General features: G+C 36.2%; 1 protein-coding gene across 1 annotated transcript in view; it reads left to right on the top strand.

The window, feature by feature from the left end:
* The window catches only part of DIP-lambda (Dpr-interacting protein lambda), a 69,250-nt gene that overhangs the window by 899 nt on the left and 47,297 nt on the right, over positions 1-21,054 (top strand). The window lies entirely within an intron of this gene.

Genomic DNA, 21,054 nt, shown 5'->3' with positions numbered 1-21,054 from the left:
TTCGTTTGTTCTCATACGTTATAATATCATAATCGAAATGTATGCAGAAAATAATTGATATTCGATTTCACGAGCTTCGTTCGCTAAAGTTTCACACATGATACTTTCGTTCATGTTCTGATTCGTTGTCGAGAACGATGCGAGTGAAAATAGCGAGAAGTAAGGAGAAATTGCTTTAAGAGAGTAACTGCAAAGGTGTTCCGAGCGAAGCTCGTACGCACGAATGGCATAGAGTTCTTTTGTTCGTGGCGCCCTTTGCCAATTCATTCAGTAGCAACGTAGCCGCTATGCTCGTTCCGAGCACCTGTGGACGCCAACCGCCGTCCCTCTTCGTCGACTCTTCTTTGGAGAACTGCCAATGACTTCCGGCTCACTCGTAGAACCTGTTGATGATCCTCGTTGCTTTTACGTTTTATGCCACTCGATTCGATTAATTTCCTCCTATATCTCGTGCCAACCCCTTCTTTTTTCTCCGCTTAATCCGCTTTAGTAGAATCGTCTTTGCTAAAATTTCCGTCTTATCTCTTGAAAATTTGAATCTCTTTCTCGTGATAATCGGGAGAAGGAAAAGAGGGGAGGGGGAGGGAATTACTACGAAAAGCGTAAAAAAATTCGAACTATCGAAATGATCGTGATGGAACTCGCGTTTTGTACCTAATTAGAAGAGAAATGTTGGATGTAATTGGAATCCGTTGCAATTAGAGAGGTATTGCCGTCGCCTTCGCGTGATTTCGCGAAGAAATTGAAAAGATTTTCCGATTAACCGTTTCAACGAAGGTAGAAAAGTCGAAGTGAAACGAAAATAGGTGGATTGGTTGTCAGTTCTAATCTGTCCGTGGGAGGCAGGGACAATAAGATTTCAATTTCCTCGGTCCCTTATGTACCGTTCTTTATATTCCTCGCGAAATCCAACTATTTCTTTTAATCTAATCCATATCCTCGATTGTATCTGCGAAAGGAGAAAAAGAAACGTTAATAAGTTCATTTTCCCCAGATATAGCGTTTCCTTCCTTTCAATTTTTTCTTCCGTCTCTTTTCTTCTTCGTTTCTTCGATTCTTTTTTCCTCTTTGCGAATTTCTTTTGCGAAATTCGATGGAAAAATTTTACGAGTTATTCTCTCCTCGCATCGCGATCCTACCTTTCGTTTATTTATTTATTTTGATTCGTGTATTTTTTCCACGATAACTGCGAAGCAAAATTTTCACAATTTTATCCCATAATATTTTAATCCATCTGTAGGAACAAAGAAAGCAACATCGTTCGCGATATTTTGACGAAACGGTGGCTAGTTGCCTCGAACCGGCATTTAGCAGTTGCTTTCATCGAGGACGAACGCCGAGCGGACGACATAATATCCTTAATTATTTCTCTTATCCCGCTTATCTCAAGATTCATCGGAGCGTACATTTTTCCGAGGGACGTTTCATTTGCCTTTCTCCGTGCACTCGAGTCCGTGGCTCGAATTAATGCACCGCATTTTCGTTCTATCCGGCAATTCTTCGCGAGAGCGTTCCAAAAGCGACCTTGATGTAACACCGGCCATGCCGCCCGCGTCGCAGCGAGCGCCAAGTTATGCACGTCCACGAGGCGTAGGTTAAACATCGTTCGAGCAAATAACAAAAACAGACTGTTCCCCTCGTCCGATTCTCCTTCCCTTTTGTTCACCAGTGCTTCCCAACCTGGAATGAAACGAAACGAAGAAATACGGAATGGAAAGTTAACGAGAGGTTATCGTTACGAAATAACGATCAATTTCACGGGAAGGAAGGATGCGAAGTCGGAGGAGAGATATCAACGCTTTGTCGGTGACACTCGTCGGACCGAGCTATTTTTCCATTTTATCCTCCAGACCGTGGATGCATTCTTGTGGAGATTCGCTGATGGGCTCCGTCCATCGTCACGACCATTAACCATCCTGACGCAATTTTTGCCAAACGATGGAAAAACTTTTCGCTTTCGAGAACACCGACCGAAAGTGGTGCTGCGTATTCGTGATATTCACGCTCCCCGTCTTTTTCCTTCCTTGCGATTAAATAGATAAATTCTAGAAAAAAAGAGAAAGTTAATCGAATCGAAGTAAAATCAAGGTGATGAAACGCGTGGGAATCTAAATAGAAGACGCGTCTACGTCGTAATGATCTTTTCGAAAGTTGATTCCGAATTGAAGAATGTTCTTTTATCGGTCAAAGTACATACGACATTACCGATCGATCCTTCCGTTTGTCCTCTCGACGATTCTCAACTACCTTTGTAAAAAGCGTTTAATCGGAAAAATGTTCATTTAGAACTGGACTGCGGACCCAATTAGTTCGGATTTCAAACCGTTTCTACGCTGTTACACACATTTTCAGGGAACGCTTTCGATTCGTTCTCCGATTCGAGTCTCTGCTTGCCGTATTATTTACATTCGTTACGAAACGATAATTCAATTTATCATCATATCGAGAAGCGAATAGAATTTTAGAAATTTTATTTTTCGAAAATTGTATATATATTATTTAAAGCCGTTTAACAAACGAGAAATGGCAATTATTTGAATAACCATTCGAAACATCTGTGTACATAAAAGAAGAAGAAAGGAAATTTACGATTGAATCGAGTTCTCGATGCAGTGCGTTAAGAAGAATATACAATACTCGAGCAAAGAATACTGGTCTTGATCCTCTTATACCATTAAAGAAGAAACATTTCCGTTAGAAATGGGAATATCCACGGTGCTTACGATTTAAGTGGCATACCGACACAGATATACTCGCGTGAATCATGCCATTTCGAAACCATCTCTATCCCATTTTTCCATCACTTTTACCTTCTTTTCAATTTCAATTTTCCATACGATAATTTTTCGGACAAATCATATTATCTCGTTCGCTATATCGCCGTTTCTTCTCGGTTAATCCGTAAATTTTAACAAGAAAAATAATTATCAAATTCTTAGACCATTCGTATCCATTCGAAGAACATCGGAAAATTGTAATTTAATAATTTTGCATTCGTGAAGAATAACAAAAAAAAAAGGAAAAAAAAATATAGCTTCTTTCTGCGCGTGACTGTACGAATGACCGTTTTTTTTCTCTCGTTTTCAAACTTCTCTCATTTTACTGCTGATTTGCTGGAGAGCAAATCTCTCCGGTAATAACAAACTTGCCATTCGCTCTTCTTTTTTTCATTATTCTTTCCCCTTTTGACGCAATACTATTATTCTTCGACTATTTTATATATATATATATATTTTGTACAATTTATTCGTGCATCCCAAAGATTCTTTTAATAACGCGTATGAAATGATCCTGAAAGTAAAAAGTATTGAGCGGATATTTTTTTTTCTCTCTCTCTCTTTTTTTTTTTTTTCGTCAACTATATTTACTTGGACGAATCGAATATCGCTAAGAGTATTGGAGGATGAATTTTGGCCGGTACACGGTAAATGGAGAAAGCGAGGGTGAGCGTAACCTATGCAACATGAAACTTGGCTAGCATAAGCCTAACATGTTTGCGAGGTCAAGTGGGCTTTGGTCGAGTAATCGACAAGTGGAATCCCTTTAGTCCCCACATCGCATTTTACCGCTAAAATATCAACACGAAAAAGCTTTACACCGACCCCGGTACACTGATATTGTTTCACTTCGACTTTGCCCACGAGTATAGCGCAGAAGAAAATTGTCAATTTTCTTTTTCCCCATCCGACTAAGCAGGGGTAAAATTTTTTCTCAAATAATAATTATCATATCGTGGTTATTATTGTTGAAATTACAGAAAATTTTTTGTTTTTTTTTTTTTTTTTTTTTGGAAAGGAATTTACACTACGTACGGAATTTACATTGTACGAAAAAATGATGAAGTTTTTTTTTTTTTTTTTTTTTTTTTTTTTATGTATACTCGATATAAAATATTTATTCGATGGAAATTGTAAAATGATCGCGCGGTTACGTACGTATTTTTGTATGTATGTATGTAGTCGTGTGTAAAATTTTTATTATATATTTTTTCGCGTAATGAAAATTCACGCTCCTATATTTTTTTTGTCGATACGCATTTTCTCGAATATTGCTGCCCGTTCCGTGAGCGAGAAACAAAAATTAGCTTAGATCGAAATGCCCAACTATTAATTAGAAGTTTTCCAATCGGTAGAAAGGGGATGACGTAATGGGTGGGATATGGATTTTCCTCTAGCGATGGATTCGATTTAATCTCGAATGTACGAGTTGAAATTTATTTCGATCAAACTTTCAACCAATCCTACCTATTTTTCTATTCGTATTAATGTAAAACGTTTCGCACGCTATATTTCACACTTAATAAAGCTGGCTTTACGGGAGGAGAAGTAAAATTAATATGGCGGCGTTAGATGGAAATTTTAACTTTGCATCGACACGATCTTTTAATATTGATCGAAGGCTCGTTTCTTCTGATACGTTAAAAAAGACCTTTTAATTTCAACCGCGGAGAGTCACGTGACAAAGGTTTGATTGTTGCCATGGAAACCGCGGCACGTGTCTAATAGTATAAAGATCGGTCGAAGCGCGTGTTTTCATTCAGTCAGACGCGCGTTATGGAAGGGTGTGTTTCGTGTCGATATAAAAAAAAAAAAAAGTGTTCGATAACATTAATACCTTCACTCTTTTGTTATTATTATTATTATTATTATCATCAATATTTTTAATATCGTATTCTTTACAGTTTAATTTATCGTTAATACTTTGTTTAACGAGAGAGAGAAAAAAAATCGTGAATTCCAATCATTTTGCAAAAACCACGATTATCTTGATGAAAGAAGCGAAAAACTTTTTTTCCGTCTTTGTCCTTGGTTCTTGGCTTAATTTCTATCTTACATTAATTGTATTATAAATATTTATGGGCCGAAAAGAAAGCATTAAACCGAGACGGTTTATTGTTTTTTGTTCGAATTCATCGTTATTTTTGGAAAAAGAATATCCCGTCCTCGGATGAGAGTAGAAAAGGGGGTTATGAAAGAGACGAGAGGAAGAGGCACTCCTTTTGGAGGCCACCGCTGGATGATTGCCAATGAATGCTTAAACGTAAGGTACCTGTTGATAATCGCGTGATACAATGTCTGGTGCGCCTTACTCCATTTTAGACTCGAGCTCGACTCTTCTTCTTTGTCACGTGATATTACGTCGCTATTTTATTCCACCTACCGTAACGCTTGTCACTTTAACGTTTCGCGTGGGATACAATTTTACGACATTATTGTGCGACCGAATTTAAAGCGAGTTCACGCGTGACGTTAAACTAAGGTAATTTTTTACAATCGTTATATTATCGTGAATTTTGTTATCGAGAAATTTCATCAATAAACATGTTTCTCCTTTTACGTTTTTTACGTTTATGCATTTTGTAATGAAAAAAAAACGAAACGGTTAGAGAAATAAAAAATTATATTTTTATATCCCACGTTAATTTTGCATAATACGTATTGTTTGCATATATTATTTCTTTTTTTTATATATATATATATTCGAAAGTATTCTTCGAGCCCAACGAAACGAGTGATATCAATCACAAATTTTTCGAAATTCTTTTTTACTCTCTCGATTCCTTCTCGTCTTTCGTCCAACCGTCATTCTCTATATTTTACGATAACGAATAAATATTGCACGTCGCATATAATTTACATATCGTGTATTACAATATATTATTACAGCTACGTAAAAACGTCCGTACTCATTATATATGATTTTAAGCGTTATCCAATCAAATCTATTCTTCGACATTATCGAAACATGTGAAAATTTTCGTCAAATAAATTAGAAAACTCCTAATTTCCTTTTCTAAATTAAAAAAAAAAAAACCGTTTATACGTAGTAAAATAAATAATAAGTTATTGATAAATAGCCAGTTGCCAATAAATTATTTCTTCCTTTTCGAAAAGAGGGCAAAAAATATTACTGGACGATTCTTTCGTTAGTTATCTCGAAGGCAGTGCTGCTAATCGCTGAGTGATATATCGACCAATGATATATCGACGCAATAGCGATATCGACCTATGATGTCACATTGAAGATTACAGATTATACACATACTTGCAATTAGAAATATATGTGTGCGCGCGCGCGCGTATATATATATATATATTTATATAGAGAACATATATTAGGGACAAAGATTATATGAAAATAGAAAGGAATAAATTTATCACTCTTGCAAAATTTTTAAAATGATTCGTTAAAAATTGCAACGTATAATATACACGTAATAACGAGCAAGGATGGAGTCTTCTTAATAAAAATATAGCAGAATGAATTGAAAAGAAGGAATTCTGAACGTTTAACCAAAATCTACGATTACCGGAGAAATTTTTACTCGTAGTATTTTCCGCTGACGTGAAATGCATTGAAATATAGCGAAAAAGGTTAAAAGTCTTGCAGTAGAGAGAAAAAAAAAAAAAAAAAAAAAACTACTGAAACTTTAAAAAAGAAAAAAAAAAAAAATGTAAAACCATTGCTGCTATACCAGCAAAAATTTATGTTTCTGATCCGATGTAAAATTTCACTTAACAATGAAAAATCTAGTTTTCACTGGAAAATCGAGTTTTCAATATCTCCCTAAATTAAATGTGCCGATATTTAATTTGATAAAAGGATACGATAAGCGTCTGCAATAAAATCTTCGATAAATCGAATTTTAATGTTGTTCCGCTTTAAACATTCACTTTCAATGATAAACTATTATACAGAAAAAAAAAAAAAAAAAAGAACAATTTCCATTTCCGTTTCAATATCATCTTTGATATCGCGCATAAAAAGGAAAATAATGTGGAAATATCAATCGAAGCTAGAAAACAAAAAAAAAAAAAATCTCAAATATATTTACCTATCTGTCGTTGTGAATCGCGAAATAGCATAAAGTTTCAATTTCTTTTCTGGTTTTTCAAAATCTAATTTTCTCTAATGGGTGCAAGATAAAGCGAAATTTTAATTATACGAAATGTTCATCTCTCGAATCTTTTCAGAGATTTTTCGTTGAAAAAAAAAAGAAAAAATCGCTCTGCGAATATTTTTACGCTATATACGTTAAAATTGGAATTTTTATGCGAGGCGAGTCGTCTCCTTGCAAGATGGAGTTGAAGCGAAAGTTTCGACGCGTAAATTAGACGATGGAATAATTCCATTTCGAAACGCGTAATTGATCGCAAACGGTTGGCCAACCGTTGCCTCGATTCGAGCTATTTACGCGATACCCGGTCGGCCAATTATTTTGTATCATATGTTGGCATTCAAGTGTGCGCTTTGCAAAAACAATTATGCGACACCACGATTGGCAGACGTTCGTTTCCATGTATACGCAGCGAGACCCATTAAACGACCATTTGCCGCGCAAATAATAGCTGATGCGCCGATGCACTCGTTGTACCCTTTTTTTCCTTTTCCCTCTTTCTCTGCGCGTGAGTGGGAGAGCAAGCACACCACCTCGCGCTTCTCTGCCCAGCGCAACGCCGCCGTCGAATTTCAGATTGCGCTTTAATATCGGCGCCCGCTTAATCCGCGATGACGGTTTTTCTGGGATTTCGTCGCTTTATTACAAAAAAGCTTCGCCTCGGTGGACGGCAGATGTCACGTGTGCTTTTTTTTGTTGGCCACCCTGTGTGAACCGTTTCCATCTCTATGCCGCCGCTGCGTCGCTGTCGTCACTCGTTCGTCCGCTTCCAATTCACTTTTAAAATGTGCTCTCGTGGACAACTCGCCGCGTATGTATACCAGTTGAACAGTGAAAACGACCGTTTCGTCCATTCTTCTTAATTCTCCTTTACTTTTCTTTTCGCGATTAAATCGATTTTTCTTCGATAGTTTCGCGTTCGTTCACCGCGATTCTATTCACGAGGTTGGAAACTTTTGCATCGAAAGAAACGAAGTAAGAGAAAATACGTTTTTTTTTTTTTTTTCTTTCTTTTTTCCTATTCGTCGTTTTTCATTTACTCTTTCGTATGTGGTAATCGTTGTTGATTAATCATAACGTAGAATAGTTAGGTTAGATTAGTACAATATTATTATACACGGATTGTAATTATTATTTATAAATGAATATAAAATAAAAAAGGGAAGATACTACTTTGCGGAAAAATCGTACATTGGAATATTTATTTCGGTTTGATTTATTATATGGATTCGAAGAACGAATAAAAAGGGCTGAACGCGCATTCGATAGTTCTTCCTTTCATTAATCCATGAAACAACCGTAAAGGTAATACGTTCTTTTTGATTGAATTTCAAGTCAAGTTCAAATTTGTTAAGAATCGTATCATTAACTTTAATAAAAATCTAACTTACAAATTTATTAACAGTAATAAGATTTTAAATTCGATAGCGAGGAAAATATTTTGTTTCGCCATGGAAAATACGTTCACCGCGTAACATTTAGTTGGAAATTCAATATCAACTCCTTGATATTTAGATTGATGGAATTGTTGATTAAATAAGAGTAGTCCGATTTCCGTAACTAAAGCAGATGCTCGAAACATTATCCTGACATTGATCTAATAATGTAGTCCGATAATTAACGAGATAACCTCATTTTGTATTGTTTCTTCGTCGAAGAAGATTCACGTTTCGAGACGTTAAGTCTGATCAACGTCGACAGAAATTCTCCGTTATCTCGCGTTATCGATTAGAAAATTATTTCTTTCTAATTATTATTTTACGCACGATAAAAATTAAAATTTCTCTTTGAACATTTCGAATTTATTTTTATCGTCAAATTTCAACGTATCGAACTAAAAAAAAGGTAATAATTTGATGTATCATAATTCAACGTTTTGTACAATTTTTCATATTGTTTCGATAATTTGATATTACCATTTGGGATATTGAATGTTGCATCTAAATGGTGTTTTATTTAAAAAAAAAAAAAAAAAAAAAAAAAACAGGATTAACACACTATTTGTTTCAATCAACAAAAATATACGTGTATAAATTCGCAATGTTACGTTTTAAAAAATTTTTACGTGAAAATTATCAAAATTTATTTATAATACCGATACGTTTTATTTTACATTTTATGCATCCTTCCAATCTGTTTCTCGATGTTTTTACGATGATTTTATATTTCGCGTTCATGCAAACACGAATGATGGAGAATTTTTATTTTCATATATTTTATATTTCCTAATTCCGTGCATCTTCGCGATCAATTCAAAAATTCGAACGTACGTAATTTCGAAAATCAATTTACACAGATTATAATATCCGCAATTCAGTTTTAAAGCAATCGAAAAAATATTTTTCGAGAACAAACATTGGATCGATGCAATTTCTTTTAAAAGTGAAAGAATTTCTTATCCAAGCGATTTATTACTTATGAACATTCTTGCGAATTCTTTTTTTCTCGCAGGTATAATTACGCTAATTATTAATATAATTTTAACAAGTTAGAAATACATCGTAGTAAAAATTTATTTCATTCTCCATAAATTCCAAATCCTGTATTGTTCCTTTCATTTTTTTACTCTTTTAAAACCGCGGATTAAAAACAATTTCACTTCAATTTTCCAATTTTAATCGTTAATCCCCGAATTCGAAGAGCGAAGAAGCTCTTGATTCGGCCCTTTCAAAGTTATCAGAGAGTTACATACCGCCCGTGTATTTTCTCGTTTTGAGTTTTGTATTCTTATCGCAAGTTGCACGGAATCTGAGGAAAATCGAACGGAATAAAATCGAAGGTAAATGTAAAGTTCAGCAATTCCGTATAACGGAATAGAATCGTGGAATAAGAACAAAATCGATCTTCGTACGGTACGATAGCGTATATATCCGGCGACAAATTGTACATATTGAAACGAATTTCGAAGCTCGCCGACCGATACTTCCTATTCTCTCTAAAAGTAAAAGAATAAAATTCGAGAAATCTCTTAAAATAAATTTTTCAATTCGAGACCAATCTTAAAACGGTTGCTATATCGGAAAATTAATTTGAAAAGAATGTAATTTGGAAGTTAAAACAAATTTTTTTTTAGATGAAATTTATTCCAAGAAAAGCGAACAAAGAAGGGATTCGATTCGACGAACGGAACGAACGACGACACGTTTCAAAAATTAGCTAGTGTTCGGTTACGTTGAGAACCGAAGGAGGGAAGCAGAAATATCATCTTAGTCGTGGTTTCTTTAATAATTCGGAAGAGGGGAGGGAGGGGTAAGGACACAAGGAGTATTTTTGTTCTTACTCGGCAATTTCTTCCGTTTAACACGACGCGAAATCGGTGAACGTTACATCTGTTCCCGACAGTTCTTCCATTCCATTCGACTTTCCCTCGACTCGCAGTTTTCATCCGCCCCTCTCCTTCCCGTTCCTCCCCTCCTCTCCGCTCGACCACTCGGTCGTCGGAGTGGGGTGGAAGAATACGGCGTGAGAGCACGCGGGGCATTTCAATAAACGACAGGAAGAATAGCAGCCTGTGCATTCCTTCGTTGGATCGTCCAGAATGGCGAGCACAACCCGGTCACGCACTGTGAAACTTACTTACGGTTTTCTATCCATTCCCATCCTATTATTTCCGATTTAAACGTTGCCAATCTTGCAGAAGATTGCGAAGAGCGAACGCGTAAAAGGGTCCAAGGAGTGAACGGAGAGTAATTTATCGTTGTTTTTGGCCAGTGGATGGTGGGAAGAATAAACGAGAGTGGAAACTCGTATAAAGGTATAGAGGAAAATTTGTAAACGTTCGTTTAAAAACGATTTAATAGTATTTCTAATCGGTATTTATTTTCGAATTTTCTAATCCTCGAAACGAACCGTTATTATTCGCCTTTCGTTATAAGGTTATTCACATACATACAATTTCACCGAGTTAAGGAAGATTTTATTCGACGTTAACGATCCACAAATAACTTTGATAGGTCGCGGGAAACCGTCTATTCGCGACTGGCAATTAGCGCAATCCAACTTCGACCACTTCTTAAGTATTAAGTAGCTTATTAAGTAGATTTCTGTAAGGAGAACTTTTCAAAGAACTAATTCGTTGCAAAACTTATTATTATCGATCGATGTACTTGAGTTGAGAAAAAAAAAAAAAAAGACTCGACTCTATCCGTTACATTTTTAAATTTAAAATTTTTGAAATTTTTTTTTTTTTCCACCTTTTCACACAAATTCGACGAAACGTTTTAATTAAACGTATAAAAAAAAAAAAGAAGAAAAAAGTTTTGCGAGTGTATTCGAAATATTTTAATCAATATCCCACGTCGAGGAAGAAGAATTCGAAACTTTTACCGAGCTATTCGCCAGGATGACAAGGACTTTACAACCGACCAGGAATCGTCGAATAATCTCGAACGGAATATGAAACTAAAATAAAATTAAATTCGAAGGGACGATTTTCCAGATTGTCAGATTCAAATTTCTGGTCCATAGAAAGCAAGCAACTCGCCTTTCATCTTTCCTTCACCATCCAAGTGTATACAATCAAAGAGTAAACAAAGAAGAAAGGAAGTAAGTCGTGGATAGGAGGAGGGGATGAGAGTGAAATTTAATTAATTGGTTTTCGATAGGAGGAGGAGAAGAGAGGAGCTTTCGTCGATGGTCCGTGTCGCGTGGAACGAGTTTTCGCACCATGACCGTCGCACGGAAAATTTGCAACAACAGTTGCGCGATTATTACATCGTCTTTAATGGAGCGGAAAGAAAGGAAAATGTTTGAAAATCGACCAGATATTCGAAAGAGCTGGAATTTCCGTGTGATAATCGGTAGTGCATTAAAAATCATCGAAGAAACGAGTCGTCGTATCGAGTCTTTGCTAGTGTTTACCAACTGTTGGTAAGATCGTGGGAAAACTCTTTTTACGGATGCTTTTAAAATCGAATATTCTTTTCACGGAACAATCGAGAAAGAGATGATGATTCTTTCGATAAAAGCGTACGGTGTCAACGATATCGCGTTATGAAAAGTTGTTTTAAGGATTTTTCTTCACGTTCGAATCCGAAACGATGATTTATATAATACGCGTGTATGTACATTTGACAACAACGCGAAAGATTATAACGCTCGCTTGTCGACTGTTCTTTTGCACAATTTAATAAAAACGAAAAATAAAATCGACGGTATCGTTGACACCGTCCCTCGATCGCTTTTGTCGAAAGAATTGTCACTTTCGATGTATAACAGTTCACCAGATATTATCGTTAAAAAAATTATTATTTTAACTATCAAAGTTGAGCGATTTCGTGAAGATTTTTATAATGGAAATACATTTTTTATCATAGTACGAGAACTTTTATTAATTCTATCTGATCAGTATTCTATTTCTATTCTATTTCTATTTCTATTTCTATTCTATTTCAGTATTCTATTTCTAAATTTAGAAGACTGTCGCGACTCTTGGTTTTTCCTCCAATCATTATTTTACCGTGAAAATGCGAACTAAGAGAGGGTTAGAGAAACCAATAGTTGTGCTGTTTCGAAGGACAATAAGACTTTCGACTCCATGGTAGTCTGCTGTCGCAAGACACTAGGCGCAAGTGTGCTTCGTGAAGTCAGGCCATTACAGCTATATATATCTTGTTTAAATTGAGGAAAGTGTTAGGGAACTGTAAATTACTGTTAGATTATTGAAAATAAAATCGAGTTGTTGAAAATAAAATAAAATTCAAGCTGTCTGATCACTTCACAAATTTTTATTAAATTTATCCTTAACAATTTTTTTTTTTTGTAGAGAATATGAAATTATTTACCGTATCAATCGATGCACGCAGAAAAAATTGATAACGTCAGAATTGTGCTCTTCCTTAATCATTACAGATAATAATAGCGGTGATGAAATTCGAGGTGATAATATCGAACTACCCTATACATATATATATGTACACAAAGGAGAGAGGATGTGGATAACTATCCTTGGATTATCAAATCTCGGCTAACCTGGAAACTCCTATCCTTGGAATCGAGATTATTCAAAGCGCACGATGAATCGAGCTAAGATTCATCCAACTTGGGCCGTTATTTCGAAACTATTTTTATCGATCGTTATTTTAATCGATGACGATTTATTAGAATTTTAATTTTAAAACGGAACGATTTTTTGCGAAATTATTAGAAATTTCGCGAAACGAAATATAATTTTCAAGTGAAAACTCGTAGGTATACATAATACGATATATTAATAATATTTGATGCAATTTACCAATACGAGCACGGTTCGATTTGTAGCAACAGCCTGGGAACAATATGTTCGCGATTCTCTATCGTTGGAGTCACGGTGGTTATCGGCTTTCATACTACGTGTCAATCACACTCCTGTCAAGAAACAATATCACGGCACCGATAAGAGTGATTTCATTCATCATCGTAGAAAAACATCGGATTAATATCTTTTTTTCGTATTTGTCGCGAGGAATCGAGCTATCGTGCAAAAATCGCGTTGTATCTACTGTTCAATGTTGAAAAGAAGTCTCACGAGACGGGAAAGGGACAAGAGGAATCCTTCGTTAGAACCGCCTATTTCCACTTCAGACGCTTTGTTGACAATCTTGACATTGTACGCCATATACGTAGTAGAAAAGCTATAATTTGAAGTTATATTTATAAATTAAACTATCGTTACAAATCATAATTAGTCTATATATTATGGAAATAAAGAATTTTTATGTTAATATCAATACGTTAGAATTCTTTAGATTCTATGCCTACGTTAATACATCGAAGTTTAAGTACAGATGGTCGTTTTGGATTGGTATATGTGACAAATACCACCAAAACAATCGATGAGCGTCTGAAAATAGGCGTAGTTCAAATTAACCAATCAGATTACGCATTCTTTCCATTAGATTTCTTTCCAACAATGAACAGTACCTATTCTGTTCTTCACTTTTTTTTTTTTTTTTTTACGTACGATCGACGTTGCGACGCGTTGTAAAATGTGTAGAGAAAAGTAGAAAAAGGACTAACGACGAGTAAAACATTATTAAATCGAAATTAAATTTAGTCTTAACACTTGACCGACTGATCTCGGTCGATAAAACGAGTTTATCCTCTATTACAAGTTTCTACACTTTTCTACGTGAACAGTGAATCGAGGTAAGAGATTCTAGTTTCGAAAGAATCTTAGGTTAGGTTTTCAGGCAGAACAATAGGCAAAATTACGAAATAATAATTCGTAAGCGATAGGGGAAACAATAGGTGGTGAAAAGCTTTGGCGAGGCACGATGTGAGAACGAGGGAGAGAAAAAGAGGTCGGGGAGGGAGGGTGAAGCGTTATAAATTGTTCCATATGCACTGCATTAGAGTATAACGCGGCGGCTCAACCGCGCACCGGACGTACCGTGTATTTATTGCGATAGGTTTTCGGGGGCAAAATGCTGCGCCGCCAAATTTATCGTCCCGCGCGCAAAAACCACTTCCTCCTCCCCTCTCTCCTTCTTTCGATCGTTTCCCACTTTTCCCAATCATCCCAAAACAGCCTGTACTTTCTTTTTCTTTTTTTTTTTTTTTTTTTTTTCTTTTTTCCGTAACAAAGTTTTCTCGACAACAACAACAACACAAGTTTAACTTCGGTCGGTAAGTTTCCAAATTCTTCGAGAAAGGTCGTCGAGGAATACGTTACTCGAAACCTGTGAACCCGTATGAGAGATTTATTCTCTTGAATCCTTTTAAATGATACAAGTAAGCTTCCTCGAAACTTTTACGAGGTTATCTTTATCGGGAGAGGAGCTAATAGTTTTTCTTTCGACTTCGCCGATTTTAATAATATTTCCTCTGATATACCCACGAAAGAGGTAAATAAACGAGAGATCGAGTATATCGATCGAGCGTGTATTTTCGCTCAATATCTATTCGCGTTAATAGGTGGATACGTTAAACAAAGGGAAACAGTTTCTTCCAATTTCCATCGAGTTAAGTCGCGTGCTAATCGTCTTTTTTTTTTCTTTTTTTCGAGAACGATTATACCTGATGGATACGATCGAGCACGCTTCACGGCGCCGTGCCCCTTTTCCATAGAAAATGGAACGAATTTTCTCCTCGATGCTTTTAACGGGCAAAATGCTTTCAGGACGCTCCGTTTTATACGTACATTCTCTCTTTTCTTCATCTTCTTTTTCCACACACCAACATTTCACGGATTCGGATATTCCACGCAAGGATACCTGTTATTCCACCACGATTATTTCAATACTTTCGTTTACATTAACGTTTAAACATGTTCGACAAGGAAACGATAACTTGCGCTTGTTCACATTTTTATCGCGTAAGATCTACTTCGAAAGATCCTGCAATTGGAAATGTAAAAAAATCGCGAAATATCGCGTGATTTCGATATTTTTTCGGGTTATTCCTTAAAAATAAATCGAGTTTCGAGTCCTTACTTTGGATATCGGATCGATGGCATTCTTTACAAACGCACGAGAACATTTTCCATAGGAGGCGGAACAACGCGGTTTCTTCTCGATGCTTTTAGTGGCTGAAAATGCTTTCAGGATACTCGATATATACGTAATACGTCTTTTCGCGTGCACGCGCGGCTTTTTCTTCTTTTCGTCGTATTCCTCTTTCCTCGAACAATGGCGATTGGTTTTCGTAATTTTCTGAAATTATCGCGCAAAAAATTACGCTTCGAACGATACGAGTTTTCAGATCGAAATGTTGTGAAAAATTTATCATCTTATCTTTTTTAACGGATGTATTTCAAACGCTTTATTAACAATCTTGACATTACAAATTACATAGTTGTAGAAGAACTATAATTTAAATATTTAAAATCGTAAAAATTATTTTCATTTATGAAATTATCTTAGAATAATCGACTAAGACTGGAAGCTATAAATATTTTCGAAACTATTAATTATTTCGATATAATATTAATATATCTATAGTATATCTAGCTTTATTCATATCTTATACGTATAATTATTATCTTAACCATTTATCTTAATGCAAAATTACATGCAAAATATATTATGAGAAATAAGAATATTACTTTTACAATATCGATACGTTAGAATATTCTGGATAGAATGTTCTATGCCTACGCATTTAGATACAGATCGTCGTTGGATCAGTATATGAGACAAATACCATGGTAGAAACAAATGCGTGTGAAAATAGGCGTTTCCTTTCAAATTAACCAATCCAGACTCGCCATTTCTATCGCGAGACCTTTCTTTCCACCAGTAAACACATTTTGCTCATAGGATATAGAGACAAAAAGTGTCCTTCGTTAGAATCGCCTGTCCCCACTTCAACCGCTTTGTTGACAATTCTGACACCACACGCTACGTAATTAGTGGAAGAAGTATAGTTTGAATATTATTTATAAAGTTACGTTAAGATAATTGTTTGAAACTGAAATATTTTCGAAATTATTAATTATTTTGATATAATATTCATATATCTATAGTATATCTAGTATACTATAGCATACTATAGATACAGTATATCTAGTTATATACTTATTACCTTCACTCGAATACAAAATTTATAAATTTATAAATTAAACTATCGTTAAAAAATCGTAATTACACATATGAGAAATAAAAAAATTTTTATATTATATCGATACACTATTAAGGTTTAGATACAGGTCGTCGAAATGCGTATGAAAATAGACGTTTCCTTTCAGATTAACCCGTATTCCTTCCGCGATACTTCTTTCCACTAGTACATGACAAAGAAAACATTATTAAACTATCGTTATAAATCATAATTAGCCTACATATATTATGAAAAATAAAAAAAAAATTTTTTTATATTATATTGATACGTTGGAATATTCTGGATTCTATGCCTAGGCATTTAGATACAGATCGTCGTTGGGTATATGAAACAAATACCATGGTAGAAACAAATGCGTGTGAAAATAGGCGTTTCCTTTCAAATTAACCAATCCAGACTCGCCATTTTTATCGCGAGACCTTTCTTTCCACCAGTAAACACATTTTGCTCATAGGATATAGAGACAAAAAGTGTCCTTCGTTAGAATCGCCGTCCCCACTTCAACCGCTTTGTTGACAATTCTGACACCACACGCTACGTAATTAGTGGAAGAAGTATAGTTTGAATATTATTTATGAAGTTACGTTAAGATAATTGTTTGAAACTGAAATATTTTCGAAATTATTAATTATTTTGATATAATATCTATAATATATCTAATATACTATAGTATAGTATAGTATATATACAGTATATCTAGTTATATAATTATTATCTTCACTCGAATACAAAATTTTTAAATTTATAAATTAAACTATCGTTAAAAAATCGTAATTACACGTATGAGAAATATTTTTATATTATATCGATACACTATCGAGGTTTAGATACAGGTCGTCGAAATGCGTATGAAAATAGGCGTTTCCTTTCAAATTGACCAATCAGACCCGTATTCCTTCCACGACACTTCTTTCCACTGGTATATCCAAATCGCATGACAAAGAAGACTAATTGAAGTCGTCGATTTCATTGGAATCGCTTCCATTGATCAAAGTTACCAAAGTTTCGAATAATACATACGAAAAAATAATCATTTATGTTTCATATGCACGTAAATTCAACGCGTATTCGTAATCGGTATCGAATCAAGATATCGAAATATAAAAATATATTATTTTTTTCTTTCAAATCCGGTTGACAGAAGGAGCATTCGAAACGGGTAAAGTGAAGGGGGGAGGAGGTTACGCGCGTGTGAAATCGATATACCGATAATATTCGAGGCAGAACCATATGCCCGGTCCCGAAATTCAAATTCCCTGGTCGTCTGTGGCGCGGCCGATTATCGGTGGCGACGAACCTGACGAATATATATATATATATATATCGGGTGATTAACGAGCATGCCGATAGATGCACGCTAAGCCAGCCCTCTCGCGCCCTTCTCCGCCCGTCCATGGTCGACGGATAATTTATTAAGATTCAAAAGGCGGGAAGCGAAACGTTGCGGGCTCGATGCCAAGCCACTGTTGCTCCCGGATTCTATGGGTAATCCAAGTTCACCGATGGATTCCTGGATAATTATGTCGGACGTTTCGTTGATGCACCCGATAGTCCTTCGACCGATGCCCTCGAATGTCGTTTTATGGAAATTTAAGACTCGAACGTACTTTTAATAAATTTCATTCTTAACATTTAGCTAGGATTGTCAAAATGAAATGAAATGTTATATATGCAGAGTTAACTCGTTTTAACAAATTTTTGCTCTCCTGTAAGTCGATCTTTAAAATTTTCGACACGATGCGCGATAAAATTCGAGGAAAATGAAGAATTACGTGATTGCCCAATCAATTTTAAATTAATGTGAATGGAAGGTGGAAAAGCGATTGCAGAGTGGGGTATGGGGGTATAGGTTCGTTGTGAGCGTGAAAAAAAGGTTCTCGACTCGACTTAATTGGGGTGCGTGATATCCCCCATGGTTCTATAGAAAATTAAGACGAGCGTCTTTATAATTACATCTCGACTGGCGAGAGGGAAAAAATCTCTCGAATTAAACGGTCTAAGAAGAGTCCAATTTGTCGCTACGTTTAACAATTATCAAGTACGGACAATTTTTTAACCTTAACGAAAGACTTTAATTGCTCGAGAAAATGTAAAGAGTTTAATTAAAATTGATTCTGAAATATCGAATAAATTGGATAAATACCTAAAGCAAATTCCGTATTCGATGCGAGTTATATAATCGACAAGAATAAAAAATAGATCGTATTCTAAATTTTTTCACGTATTTAATTTTTCTAATTTTTTCTACGAGAAGAATGATAATCAACTATTCTTTTTTACTCGTTAATTTAATCGCTACGCTTGGTATCGATTTCAGATACCATTTTTAATTATATAATACAAATAACACACGCATTATATTCAGGCTCACGTGCGATCTCGCCGATGCGCGAAACGTATGCGCAGTACGGGAATCCATATTTATCGCGAGATGTCGCTCCCCTCCATCTAAGAGGCACGCAAAGTGCGAGCGGAGAGCGTAAAAATCGGCTATCGAGGGATCGAACGAGAGCGTTCGACTATTTCGATACACAAAACGGGGGACAAAAATGGCCCCGAGAGGTGTTCTCGATCCGTGATTCGCGTCCTGTTCGAGCAGTTTCAAGACACTTGCCGGCTTAATCGTCGGGTCGAGCGTTCAAGGGCGCTCGAGCGACGGGAGTGTAGAGTAGGTGGTACACTCTCCCTCGTGCTCGAAACAATAGATTTCGTTTCGAGGACTACTTTTGTATCGCGAAAGGGAGAAGAACGCGAGCCGGCGAAAGGGGGGAAACGCGCATCTGTTTCTCTCCTTCAATTTTCTTCAAATGATGAATCGTTGAGGATATTTCGTTCTCGATGGAAACAAATTTGGAAAAATTATCGTTTGAAGCGAATTTTTTTTTCGCAAATTAACGTTTCTCTCGTTTGCACGAAAATTCGCGTAAACCGGATAAATTGGAAATGTTGAGCCAAATTTAGGATAATCCGTCTTTTATGATCTGCCATCGGATTCACGACGAAACTAACTAAAATTTTATTACAATTTTAAATAAATATAATGGAGGCCAGATATAGAATTTCTAGGTTAAATCTTGGTTAAATTGCGCATACATCTACGCGGTAATTCATTGATAATTTGATATTCGATGCGCGTAGAATACGCCCGTATCGCTTTCGAGCGAAACATCCGCATATTGATGTCAAATTGCAACTGGCATGTCCCGTTGTAATGGATCGCGGAAAACGAAGCGCGCAACATCGAGATCTGCACTTGTTATTCCGCATCGTCGTCTAAATTTATCCACGTATCGTTGTTTTACCTTCCTTCCTTCCTCGATCGAAGGCAACTCGTCTTTCTCTCCAAATAAGAAACGCGTATCGTATCGTATATATCGAAATAAAAGGCAAGAAAAGAGCGTCGAGTGGTTTTCCAACGTTACGGGGAAAGCTAGGCAAAATCTCTTTCGACCCTCTCTTTCCGAGGTAAGCTAATCCCATCAGAAGTTTTCGGTATGTTTATAATCCACTAATCGCTCGCCTTTCACCGGCACAATTTAAAACTTTCCTCACCGCCGTTTATCCTCAACCCGCTCTCATTTGCCTCTGCCTCTTCAATCTATCTCGTCCTTCACCCTAACCCAAGACTTCATTTTGCGGCTCATAGATCGCCAAATTTCACAGAGTTCGCGCTCTCGTCTCCCTCACTTTTTTTCCTTTCCCAATAATCTTCCTTTCTTTTTCTCTCCCCTACGAGAACGAACGGAGAGAGAAAGAGAGAGAGAGAGAGAGAGAGAGAGAGAGAGAGAGAGAGAGAGAGAGAGAATCGGCTTCGTTTTGCCGTGAAAAGGTCAATCCAATAACGCGCCATATGTTTTCCCGCGGAAACTTTGATTTTTCGATTAAGTTAGATTAGATTAAGTTAGGTTAGGTTAGGTTAGGTTAGGTTAGGTGATGGAAGGGAAGATTGGAAGATATAATATCGAATTCTATGGGGAAAAAAATTTCATTTTCGATTCTTTTATTCTGTTGCCTTTACATCGATCTCACGAAACGATCAGTGATATTAAATTACCTATGGGATAAATGTAAACGAGGAAGAATGGGTGCGTGCAAAGGGGATATTTGCCGAGGAGCTCATACACCTGAAATGGAAGTTTACTCACCTGCAATAACGAGCCGTCCCCCGAGGCTACTATGGATACACGTGAAATTGATTGAAAGTAAAGATAGTTTTAGACGCTGTATAAAGAGGTTCGAAAGGATGTTATTAACCATTGGAAAACACATTCCCATCTATAATTTCTTCGACCTTTACTTTTCCAATCACGGATTTCATTATCGTTAATTCGTTGTTTTTATACGATCGCGGACGTGGACGAAAGAAAGACGAGAGAAAATACCGATTGAAACGGTAAAGAAACGACCTCTGATTCCGTCTTACACGATCCGCTAATTCGATGAAAGATATACGAGACGGGAGAAAATCAATTTAGGCGGCAATGCAACTTGAAAATTATCTTGCTCGAGAGAGAGAGAGAGAGAGAGAGAGAGAGAGAGAGAGCGCGCGCAAATGGCTGCCAAAGTGAAACTATATTAAATGAAACGAACATGTTCTGAAGAGCGTGTGTTTACGTTGC

Source organism: Apis florea, unplaced genomic scaffold (genome assembly GCF_048593485.1).
Source record: "Apis florea isolate Af1SG1 unplaced genomic scaffold, ASM4859348v1 contig_2492_pilon, whole genome shotgun sequence".
Lineage (NCBI taxonomy): Eukaryota > Metazoa > Arthropoda > Insecta > Hymenoptera > Apidae > Apis > Apis florea.
Note: the sequence above shows the minus strand (reverse complement) of the source record. Positions and strands in the feature narration are given on the sequence as shown.